Raw genomic sequence first — 12,483 nt, 5'->3', positions numbered from 1 at the left:
GCTCAGGCAGCCTTCCCTCTCTCCAGTGTGCTCATCTCTCCCTGTACCCATCAGTACCACTGAGGCTCTGACCCACACAGAAAACAGCCCTCTAGTCCCAGAAACCCTCCAAAGCAAAACACCTGGAAAGGTTGTCTGTATTTACCCTCCCGCCTTGAGCCCAGCACAATTCAGTTTTTGCGCTGGCAACGCAACCACACTGCACTGGACAAGCTCCCAGAAGGGCCCCGCCTCCCACACCCCTCTCAGCAGCTGACGAGACATCATTCAGCCCTGGGGACCCTTCTCCCCAGTCTGCTCTATCTGGGTCTTTCTTGCTGGATCCTCCTGGACTCTCTGATTTCTCCACGTGGGCAGGGGGCTCAGCCCCCCCACCCCTCACTCCGAACACTGCAAACTCAGACTCCACTCCTGAAGCCCACAGACTCACAGCAGGGCCACGGGGTCATTGTAATAGCCACAGGGCTATTACAGCTGACCCCACTCTCCTGGGCTCCATCACCATCCCCAGATTGTCAGCGGCTGTCCACCCTTCCGGTTGTCCCTCACCCATCCCTGCCTGTTCTCAGGCTGAGCCCCAGCAGTCCACACTTCCTCCCCTCCAGGGCACCACCCGGTGCAGCACCGCGGCTTCTTCCCTGCACTGTCTCCCTCACTGCTCCTGCCAGACAAACACAAGACAGCCAGAGGGAAGCTTTACCATGCCGGCACCATGCCAACACCCCTCTGCACCGAACGCCCAGGGACCTCTCCATCTGACCTCATCTCCTCCCTCTCCATGCCCCATGCCCCCTGGCTCCCATGCTGGCCCCTGGAAAGCATCCTGCAACCCCCCCCCCTTTGCACCTTGGTGCTGGCAGGACAACTTACCTGTGAACCCCACCTCCAGATATTTGCAGGGCTCGTTCCCTCTATGTTCCGACTCTGTGCCTCTATGACTGGCTCCCTCTGTGTCCCTTACATGCCCATCCACCCTATTGTAACTAACACTCCAGACATCCACTGCCTCCCCCACCCAGTTTATCTGGCTCCCACATGACACCAGATTTGTTTTTTCCTCTGTTATTGCGCCCCCCGCGCCAAGCTGTGGACCCCAGGAGGGGATGGACGTCACGGTCACTACTTACGCTCCAGTGCAGAGCCTGTGCAAGGGTGGACACACAGAGTTGCGGGGTCAGCCCTGCTGCCCACTGTCCCGCCTGGTGCACGGAGAGCGCTCTGTGCTAGGTCCCAGAAAGGACTGGATCGCAAGAACGAGACCGACTCCGCCACAAGAATGCCCCGGTCCGGGAGCCGGGCTCAGCGCCAGCTGCCTACTACTAGATCCTGTGTCCCGCAGGCCTCTTCCCCCCCCAACCCCGGCGCAGCACCCGCCGACCACGCCCCCTCTGCCCACGCCCCCTCCGGCCCCGCCCTCGCAATCCCCGGCCTCCTCTGCGGGCCCCGCCCCTGGCACCCTCCCAGCTCCCGATCCCTCGGCCAAGCCCTGCCCGAACGCGCCTGCGCCTTCTGACCACGCCACGCCCCCGCCCTTCAGTCCCCGCCCCCTCCGGGCCCCGCCCCCTCCCCGGCAGCGGGGTGGGAGCCGGGCCGCGCAACGCGCATGCTCCCTGCGCGGCGCCCCCGACTCGCCGCTCGGCTCCGTTCGGGCATTTCCGCCTCTTTGTTTTAAACTCCGGACGGGTTTTTTTCTCCTGCTCTTGGGGGGGACCCGGAGGGAGCGGCGCCCCCCCCCACTCCCGGCGCTGCCCCCGCGTGCGCCCTGCTCGCCCGCAGCCGAGACGGCAGGTCAGTGAGTCCGCGCCCCGCCTGGCCTGGCCCGCGGCGCCCGTTCCTCAGGCCGCGGCCTCGGCCGGTGTGCGGGCCGGGAAGGCTCGGAACCCCTGCCCGCGCCCCTGCGCCCCTCGTCGGCCTGGCCCGCGGAGTCCCCACACGGCTCGGCAGGCTCCGGGCGCTGGCCGGACCCACGGGGTCGAGGCCCCGGAACAGGTCACGGGGAAGGGCCGGACCCCGGGACGGGTCATCGGGGAGGACCCAGGGAGGACCGGACCCCGGGACGGGCCAGCGGGGAAGGCCAGACCCTGAAACGGTTCACGGAGGAGGGCTAGACCCCAGACGCACCCGACAGGGACCGGGAAGCGCCGGACCGACCCAGAGATGGGTCACCGAGGGGTGTCCAACCCTGGGATGGGTCGTCAGGAGGGTCCAGCCCCAGCGCGGGTCACCAAGGAGGGTTGGGACCCTGAGACTGGACAGGAGCCAGAGAGGGCTGGACTCCGAGACAGGTCACTGAGGAGGGCCGGACCCCAGGAGCTGGCAGGACCCAGGGAGGGCCGGAACAACGGGGCTGGGTCACCGAGGAGGGGGCCAGGACGCCAAGACTGGCCCCAGAGAGGGCGGGGATCCTGGAACAGCCCTGGGAGCGCCTCCGAGACCCTGAGACAGTCCCTTTTGGGTGGGAGGCCAGGGTGCCATGAGGAGGGCTCATCCCAGGCGACAGACTCCGGGGGCAGGTCATTTGGGAGCGTCTGGATGCTGGGCCAGGACCATGAAGAAGCTAGGCTTTCAGGGAGGGCCAGGACCCAGACAAGAGCTGGAACTTGGAGACAGGTCCCTCAGAAGGCCGGAACTCCTGAGCAAGTCGATGGCAATCACCCAGACCCCAAGAGTGGACCCTAAGGAATGCTGGCACCCCTAGCCAGCCCTCCAGGGCGTTGGACCCCTGGGGCAGGATCCAGAGGTGCCTTAATACGTCCAGTCTGCTCGACTGGATCCACCTGCTGTGAAGGCTTGGGGGCATCGGGGGTCCTGGTCACCTGAGCCCCACAGTGCAAATCCCTCTGAGGCGCTTGAGCACCCTGATTTTATGAGCACCTGGGCCAGCCCTACAGACCTTCTTGACCTTGCGCAGACGCTGCCTGGCTGGGCCCTAGGGACACATGTGAGGCAGGGTTGAGACCACCCTCATGTCCCTAGGGGTTCAAGCGGAGCTCCTAATCCACACTGGCTCCATGCCTCAAGCCAGCACTGTGCTCACTCCCCAGGTCCCCTACCTTATTCTTCCAGCCCCTACTCCAGGCCCACTGTCTTTTGCCTTTGGCCTCGTGGTCAGTGTTCATCACCTTCAGCCACTCCTGCCCTCCTCTCTCTCCATTTGTGGAGGTCATGTGGTTGTGTGCGTGTACCCTCCAACCTGAGACTGGAGGTGTTTTCAGTGTCCAGGAAGTTCTAGGAGGGGTGGGGTCCAACCAGGAGTATTGGAAGCCTAGGGAAGTGTTTCGGGGTGCCGGCCCAGGGCAGGAAAGTTGGAGCAGGCGGGCATACATATCAGGTGAGTGGATCAGGCACCTTCTCCTCCCGGAAAGGAAAATATTAAAGGACCTAGCAATTGGGGGTCTTTGCTTCTCTGAAACCTTTGAATGAGACTTTCATCTAGAACCCGTGTTCTCCTTTCATTTGAAAGTGCTAATGAAAAAGTAGGGTGTGTTATGTGCTGCTCTTTGATTGGGGAATGGCTCCAGATTGTGTCCAGTAAGATAATGCTGGAGGAGTTTGAGAGAATGAAAAGCCCAGGAGGGCAAGGGCCTTGTCCAGCTCAGCTCCCAGAACTGGCTGCCTGGTGTGAGGTCAGGAGGCAGCACACGACTATTAAATGAAAGAGTGAGTGCGTGAATGAATGAGTGAACAGCAGGAATACTTTTAGAAAGATCAACGTGTGTTAGGCTTGCAAACTTATCCAGAGATTGGGCAGTAGGACGAGATATAAATCTAAAACTCTGGGCTATATGGACTCCCAGGAAAGACACTTGAACTGGTCAGTTCAGTATTTCACTTTGTGCCACAACTTCATTGCTTGGTTACTTGGGAGAAAACCCGTTTAGATTTTCAGATTGACATTTCATAGGACCAAATCTTAACCAAATGGAGTCCCCACATAGTCCAGCTTAGGAACTTTTATTTGCCAAATGTAACCACACTTGGGACCTTCTTACTCAACACTTAGTTCTGATTTTTTTCTTTTTTTGTACTTTTGTTCCTTTTTTAAAACTTAATTTGTTTTGTGAAGTTTTGGAAAAGACTTGCCAAATTGGGCATTCAGGTTTGGTTAGGCTCTTTATTTTCCTATTTTTGGATTTTTAAAGGTGTGATAGTGCTGCATAGTTGCATTATTTATATATTGCTGTCCAACAAATTACCCCAAAACTTAGTGCCTTAAAACATCAGTTATTATTTTACAGTTTCTGTGGGTCAGGAATCCAGGCACTGCTTAGCTGGATCCTCTGGCTCAGAGCCTCACAAGGCTGCCTTCAGGGTGCTGGCTGGAGCTGTGGTCTCATCCGAAGGTTTGACTGTGTGTTTGACTGTGATTCCAGGCCTGCTCACTCAGCCGCTGGGGCTCTTCATCGGGCAAGTCAGAGGGAGCCAGTGATAGAACACGACAGCAAGCAAGAAGGCCACAATCTTCATGACCTAATCTTGGCAGGGACATCCCATCCCTTTTGCCATATTGTCTTTGTTAGAACCTAGTCACTGGCCCCAGCCCTCATTCGAGAGGAAGGGTGTGTGTACTGGGAGTGGGGGTGGTAGTCACTGTGGCCATCTTAACGCCTGTCATTTATCAGGTTTCAGCTAATATAGGGCCTGTACCTGAGAAATACCTTGTAAGTAAATTAGCAGAATTGTATATAGAGCAGTTTGTTAAATACAAGGTTGCAACAACTCAGCTATCTCTTTAATTGTATAGGTTTCTCTGATGTCAACATAATGACTGAAACCTCTGGAACTTAAACATGAGGGAAAATAAATTATAAATAGAGAAGATTCTTGGGAATTGCACTTGTAGCAAACCATAAGCAACTCCCCCGCCAACCCTGCAAATTAAATTGAGTGCTGTAGCATTCTTTGATAGCTTCAAGTTCAATGATTTCAGTGTTTCCAGAGCATCCTTTTATTCCTGCCCAAGATTTTGCTCCAGGAATTATTAACTGGCCTTTGTAAGAAGTTTTTCAGAGGTAAGATCCTGAGACGTTTTGGATGTTTGACCCTTGTAAGGAAGTCATGCTCCAGGATCCTGAATGTAAGGGCCTCAGTGCTCAGGGCTTGCAGCTCCCTGATGTACCGGGACTCCAGTACCATGCCTCTCTCTGGCACTCTGGGCTGGGGCTGTAGCATGGAGCTGTAAAGCATGCCCATCCAGGGGGGTACTTTGTCCCAGGAGCCCTCTGTGGAAGGAAGTGTCCCCTCCTGCTGCCCAGTTCTCTCTGGACCTGCCAGGGTTCCACCCTGCTAGTGTGAGGCAGGGCCCTTTGCCAGTGATTGGAATGACTTATTTGAGTTGTTAGATTTGAATTATAAAGCAAGGTTTGTTTTGGTTTATATTGTTACTCTTTATTAAATGCCAGGATTTATTATTTCATTTGAAGCTATTTGCTTAGTGGTTGGAATTGAATTTGAAATTGAAAATTAATTTTACTATTGAAGTATGTTGAGGTTTGGGGACAGTTTCTTACTACCCTTCTGATATGTGCCAGTAATAGTGCAGAAACGCTACCCAATTCATTGTGCTTCAAAAAACAACTATATTGTTCTGCAAGTTGATAGTTTATCATTAAATTTTAAGAAGACCTCTAAAAATAATAAGACTATCTTTTCTGATCTGCCATGTTCCTCCCTACAGAACTGAAGGCCAAATAACAATAATGAAACACCTAACACATAATGAGAGGGTTAAAGTGTGATCCTTGCTTAGACGCATTTTTCAGAATTGTCTATTAAATTAAGCAAAACTCATTGATAAGAAATAAAACTCGCTAGAAAATATAGTCCTTAAAAACTGATTGTTGGGTTGATTGCTTTTTTGAAGAGAACTGCTAATATTTAGGTGAATTTGGAGAGTGGAAGTTAATTGGATTATTTTGCAAATGAATCAATATTCTCTGGACTTTGCTGCAATAACAGCAAATTCCAGATGTTTAGCAAGAAATATGCAAACAGTAGAAAGCTGTCTGCATTCCTCTTTGAAACCCCTGCTAACTGGGTTTTATGGAGGCAGAAAGTGTGGTGATGCTCAGCAGGGCCTGGCTGGTGTTAGATGCTCAACAAAAAACTAAAAACTGATCTTTATTCACACCTTGTGTAGCCCTGTCCTGGAGGTACTGTGTGTATCAACTTGTCTGGTTCTTAAAGCCACCCCAGGTCTGCCCTGTGATCACCCCCGTGTGCCTGGGAGGAAACAGACACAGGCCATAGTTGGGACTTGAGGAGCAGAGAAGGGTCAGCCCTCCCCATTTTTATTTCAGAAAAAAACACAATGGAGAAAAACTGAAAAGAATTCTGTACTCCCACCCCAGTCTAGCAGTTATTTGCTAATTATATGCTAAAACATATTTGCTTTATCTCTTTTTTCTAAATACATATTTATTGTCATTGAATCATCTGAAAGTAGCTACAGACAACCTACCAAGTTCCTTAAGTAATTCAAGAGCACACAAGTCACAGGATCAGGATGGTCTCCACACAACCGCGATGTCATTATCACACCTGAGAAATGGGCACTTGGTTCACATACCAGCTAATAATTTCCTATTCATTTTCAAATCTCTCCGCTTGTCTCAAGAATGTCTTCTATGGCATTTTTCCCTTAACCAGATCCAGGCAGGTTCCTGGCATGGCACAGGGAGTGATGCCCCTCCTGAACCAGACACACCTGGGTTCCCAGAGTGCACGGGGGGTCATGCCACCTCCTGAACCAGACACACCTGGGTTCCCAGAGTGGCACTGGGGGTCATGTCCTTTCTGAACCAGACACACCTGGGTTCCCAGAGTGCACGGGGGGTCATGCCACCTCCTGAACCAGACACACCTGCGTTCCCAGAGTGGCACTGAGGGTCATGGCCCCTTAGTGTCTTTAGGTTTCCCCCTTGCCCTCTGCAGGGTTGACTTTTCTAGGTGATGTGTCACACCTGGATTTTTCTGATTCTTCACTTATGGTGTTAACTGTCCACCTTTGTTGTCCCTGTGTACTCTATAAACTGAAGGAATGCGAGAGAGGCAGAGTTAGGCTTGAGATTTGGGAGATCCCTTCATAGGAGCCAGTGAGTGCTTCATGTCGCGCCATCGGGGACACACGGTCAAGTTGTGGTGTTACTTGGGTCATTCCCTCTGGCTGCACTTCTGGTGCCGCAGTTGCCAGTGTCCTCCCAGGGGGCAAGTCAGTCAGGCCCTCCCTGTTCGGTTTCTGATGGGGACGCATGCTCTGGCCATTTCATCCTTCCTCACAGGCACATGGGCGAGCCCTATTCATCAGTTTCAGTGCTTTTGGCAGACTTTATAGAAGGTTCAGTGGGTGGAAAGGTTTGAAATTGTTAATGGAAATAGGACTTTTGCTGACAAATAACATTTCTTTTCCATAAAGTAAGTGCCTTTCTTACTGTAGAGACAGGAATGGCTAGAGGCAGTTCGTTTTCCCCAGCCTTTCGTTAAAGGCAGCCTCATGAAACAGATGGGCATCAGAAATCACAAGAGGGGTGTCTTAGCCGCCACAACAGAATGTCGTGGATGGAGTGGTTTAAGCAGCAGGCATTTATTTCTCACTGTCCTGGGGACTGAAGTCCAAGAACAAGGTGCCAGTTGATGTGGTTCGTGGTGCGGACCAGCTAGCTGCCTCCTGGCTGTGGAAGCCCCCTGCGGGCTCTTCTTGCAAGGACACTAATCTCATCTGGGCCCACCCTTAAACATCTAACCCTCTCGCCCCCAGAGGCTCCATCTTTGGAGACGGGTTAGGGCTCCAACATAGGAATTTGAGGTAGGCACAGTTCAGTCCAGACCAAGAGACTGTAGCTTCTGCCGCTTGTTTATTAACCTGTTACTTGTCTCTAGAATTGGGAGAATAGTTGCGTGATGAAAATGGTCCCAGGGCTGGTGGTCACTCTATTTTACATGCTTGGGAAACTGGCCCTTTCTTCTGCTACTAACACCATTTCTTTAAATACCGTTACATTAATTTTCTAACGCTGCATAACAACTTGCCACAAAATTAGTGGCTTAAAGGACACCGACTTATTAGTCCCAGTTCTGTGGGTTGGAAGTCCAGCACAGTGTGGCTGCTTTTCCTGCTCAGGGCCTCCGAGGCTGAAATCCATGTGCTGGGCTGAGGCTCTTGTCTGGGACTTGGCTCATCTTCTGAGCTCACTAGCCCATCTCTGGTGGTTGTTGGATTGGGGTCCTGCTTTGTTGCTGGCTGTCCGTTGGGGGTGCCCTCAGCTCCTAGAGGCCCCACAGTTCTTGTCCCAGGATGGTGGGTACTTGACAGCAAGTTGTTTTCTGCCAGGCCGGTAGGACTCACCCCTCTGACCTACTCTTCTGCCACCAGCTGGAGAAAATTCTGCTTTGAAAGACCATGCTATTTGGCTTGCCCAGTTTTAAGGTCAGCTGATTTGGGACCGTAATTCCATCCTCAGAAATGGCTTTGCAGCAGTACCTAGGCTAATAAGGTGGGAGATACGTGTATGCCAGAATCTCGTGGCCGTCTCAGGAGTCTGCCTGCCACAGTCCTGGCACCCCAAAATTCATATCCTCCCAAATGCCAGATACACCTCTCCCTCTCCTGAGATTCCCCAGGGTCTCATCCCACTGTAGCACCAGCTCAAGACCTTGCCCGAAGCACAGAGCTCTGGAGTCTCCTCCCCTGGATCATCCGCTTGGTGCAGTCCACTGGGTGCTGGTCCTGGACACTTGAGAACCAAGTGAGACAGATTGCCTTCTCGGGGCACCCCCCGCAGCAGGACAGGTGTAGGTTTGCCAGTTGAGAACGGGGAAGTGGACATAGCAGGGAGTCACAGGCCCAACGCAGTTCTGAAACCCAGTGGGGAATCCCCAGTCGGGATTCTTGATTGGGTTTTAAGCCCAGGGTGAGCCTGCTGGTTATCTGCTTTGCCCTCTGGGCTCTCGTTTCTGCCCTGAGTCAGCCTTTCTCATGAAGGGGGTGCATGTCTGTAGCTGACAGCCTCATCAGCTGGCCCCTGCTGGAAGAATCCTGGGGTCCAACAGCCCCTTTTCACAGCATGTTTTTCATCTTCTCCAGGGGTTGGATCTGGGAGTTAAAATGGGTGTGATTATATAATGATCTGTTATACGGTTGAGTTCTAATCTCACCTTCCCTGTTTCCTGACACTGTCTGACATTACTGTCTCCTGTTCCAAATCCTCAAGGGTCGTGTCTGAGTCCGTGCCCTCCTTGGCCCTCTGCCCTCGTCCCCTGTGTCCCGTGTGGATGCCTCGTCCTCCAGGCCAGCCGGCCGCAAAGTGGTCCTATTGCGCTTCGGGGGTCCCTTGCCCCACTGGTGGGGTGCCTGCTGCTCTGGCCCCTCCCTCCAGGTCCAAGGTCAGACGTCCCTGCACACCGGCTCTCCTCTGGTCACTGTCTAAAGCAGCCCCTCCACCCGTTTCCTCTGCTTCGCTGCCTTCATCCGCTTTCTTCATGGTGCTCATCACTCTTTCCTGATGAGTTTGTCATGTCTCGTCACCAGCTGGAACTGGAGCTCCCTGAGCACAAGGCCTGTGATAACATGTGAGCACACTTGTTGTCCCCATAGGCGTGCCTTGGACGAGTATTTGAGCACCTTTCCTGAGACGTCTGAAAACGCCATGGCTTCCATCCATACTTGGCTAATAGTTTGGCTGGATGTAGAATTCCACATTAAAGTCTCTTTTCCTCAGAACTTGGAAAGAATTGCTTCTTTTACTGGTAGGATTCACTGTTGCTGATGAAAAGTCTGATGCCATCTGATTCCCACTCCATTGTGAACTGCTTTCCCCCCAGAACCTGTAGGACCCTCTCTTGTACCCTTGATGTCTTCAGAGTCCAGGACGTGGTTAGACGTGTACGTTTTCACTCACTGTGCCAGGCACTCAGGCCTTTGTGGCCTGATGGTTCTTCCAGCTGGGGAAATACTTGAATAATTTTTTCCAAATCATGAAATATTGCCTACAAATGAGCATAGAGAAAGATAATAATGAACACCTGTGTACTCATTACCCAGCTTAAGAAATAAAATATTAAAGTATATTTGAAAGCTCCTTATGTCAGTTTTCTGTTTTTTCTAAAACACCTGTTGGTTGGATGTTGGATCTTTTCTATTTTCTATCTTTATCTCCTCTTTGAGAAGATTTTCTCAACTTTATCATATAATCCTTTTAGTGAATTTTTAATACTTCCAGTCACATGGCTGGCATTGTAGTATAGGGAGATGGGTAGTAACAAAATAAATAGGTAAATTATAAATTCAGGGGTAATATCTTAGATTTGTGGTGTGTGCGCATGAGTGTACACAGGGCATGTAATCGTCCACAAGATGGTCCCGAAAGGTGTTGCTGGGGAGATGACATTTGAGGAAAGGCCTGATGGGGGTGAGGTAGGTCCATGTATCCACATGAGAGAGAATGTTCCAGCTATCGTAGGTGCAAGGGCCACGAGGTGGGAGTACACCTAGAACGTTCTAGAACTAGCAGGGAGTCCACCATGGCCAGAGTGGAGTGAGAGCTGGCTTGGGGCCTCAGTGGCCACTGGAAGGCTTTGGCTTTCCCTGAGCCTTTGGAGAGTTTCATGCCACGGAGCCACCTGCTCAGACCCGCGTTTTCATGGGATTCCCGGGAGCTGTGTCGGGGGTGTGTGTAGCCCAGTGTGCCTGAACAGCACAGTCAAGTGGGGTAAGTGTGCGGGCCGTAGCTGCCCCTGTCTCTTGTACATGGGTGCGAGGTAAGCGAGAAGCCGCAGATGGGGTGAGGAAATCCAGATTACACTTGGAGATGCCGGCCTTCCAAGTGGAGCACAGGTAGTTGAGGTCTGAATTTGGGGTCAGGGGGTACTGAGCTGCATAAACGTGGAGGTAGGAGGCCGGTGCGACGTGACAGGAAGTGAGGGGGCTGGGCCACGGGAATGGGTGCCTGGGAGCCTTTCAGTCTGGTGAAGGTGGACGTCTCTGATGTGGGTGGGCCTCAGTGCTGCTCAGGACATGTGCCTGGGAGCCTGCCCTGGGGACTGTACCTCAGGTCACTAAGTTACACCCAGATGTATATAAACCTTTAATTTAAGAAGTAAAAATGGGGAGTAAACTCAGCAATGGACATGGGCATCAGTCTGCCGTATCAGTGAGTTGGTAGTCACTCATTTAACACATGTTAGGCATCCTACTGCGTGCTCCTCAGAACACCCAGTGATGCAGGAAGAATAGCTGTGAGTGGTGGCCCGTGGCGTCCCTGAGTGGGGAAGCGAGGACAAGGCCTGGGGAGGTAGCCCTCCACAGCTTTCTGCAGCACTGAGACTATGGTGACCTGGGGGTGGGGGTGGGGGCCGCAGGGGTGCAGCCGGGCCCATGGGCTGGGGTGGGGGTGGGGCGTCAGATCCAAGTTAGGGGAGAGGTGGAGCAGGGACTTCACTGTCCTTTTGAGAGTCTAAATTCAAAGCACTTTTATGTTATCTCATTATTTTTTTAAAAAAGCTTTTGTGGCAGTATGTAGCCACATAGAAATACATTTAAAGTTTCCCTTTTTCTCATCATCTTGACCTGAATTCAGTGTCCCAGCAAGGAACATTCATGATACGCTTCTGTTCATCTTGAGATGGCAATGAATTCTGGGTGTTTGGCCTGCATGCGGAGCCCTGGCAGAGCCGTCTGTTCTTCTAGGCCTTGCCTGAGGACCTAGTGTGGCCATCATAGAGTGCGCGAGCCTGACAACTACCTGTTGAGCCCTGCCATGTGACAGGCCCCACGAGGAAGCAGGACCACACAGGGAACGGGTCAGCTGGGTGCCATGGGGAGACTAGTGAGGAGCCGGGGCTCTGGGAGGCAGGGTCATGGGGTCAGGTAGGCCGTAGAGAAGAGGCTACAGTGGAACAGACAACAAAAAGTAGGGTTCTTTCTTAAGCACCTGCTGCGTGCTGACACGGGTCCTGCGGTTGGGGGGAGAGAGAGAGGCCCATCAGATGGAGCAGCAGGTGCTGAGGCACATAAGCGTCCAAAATCATAGCAGACTGGTTTGGGAGGACAGGGTATTGGGCATGGAGCAGAGTTCAGCAGTTTGGTGATTCTCATGTGGAAATAGGAATGGGTCTTCTCGAGTACTTGGATGAAGACAGAAATCTCTCTGGTTGATTGGGTAGCTCAGGGGTGAGTGCTCAGCTAGACATGGTGGCCAGCAGTGAGGATGCAGCCTCAGCCTTCCTGTGGGGGTTCACAGTGCCATGGGGGAGCAGGCTGGGCACCACACCCTGAAGATGCTGACAGTGTGTGGGACGGGACAGGGGCCGGCATTAGACCTGGGGCTGCAGTAGCCTGACCAGGGGGCTCAGGGAGCCAGCCTGCTGCCCTGAGGATGGAGGGCCAGGCTGGTTGGGGAATGGTGCACAGACAGCTCAGAGGTAGGCGAGGCCAGGGGGCACGGAGCTAGCATGGACACGCCCTGATGTGGACAGACTCTGATCATG

At 52.8% G+C, this 12,483-nt stretch overlaps 1 protein-coding gene across 3 annotated transcripts in view; it reads left to right on the top strand.

The window, feature by feature from the left end:
* Positions 1-1,706: 1,706 nt before the first annotated feature.
* PCGF3 (polycomb group ring finger 3) overlaps positions 1,707-12,483 on the top strand; it is a 52,682-nt gene continuing 41,905 nt past the window's right edge. For 2 of the 3 annotated variants that reach the window (XM_028087545.2, XM_028087555.2), the window contains exon 1: positions 1,707-1,788. The gene's annotated coding sequence lies outside the window, so the exon portion shown is untranslated. The remainder of the gene's footprint in view (positions 1,789-12,483) is intronic. The other variant, XM_088021278.1, reaches the window with a different exon arrangement.

This window comes from Eumetopias jubatus, unplaced genomic scaffold, assembly GCF_037043125.1.
Source record: "Eumetopias jubatus isolate StellerSeaLion01/CBP00866 unplaced genomic scaffold, mEumJub1_p1.0 scaffold_2, whole genome shotgun sequence".
In the NCBI taxonomy this organism is placed as follows: Eukaryota; Metazoa; Chordata; class Mammalia; order Carnivora; family Otariidae; genus Eumetopias; species Eumetopias jubatus.
The sequence above is the reverse complement of the archived record's forward strand: the minus strand, read 5'-3'. Positions and strand labels throughout refer to the sequence as shown.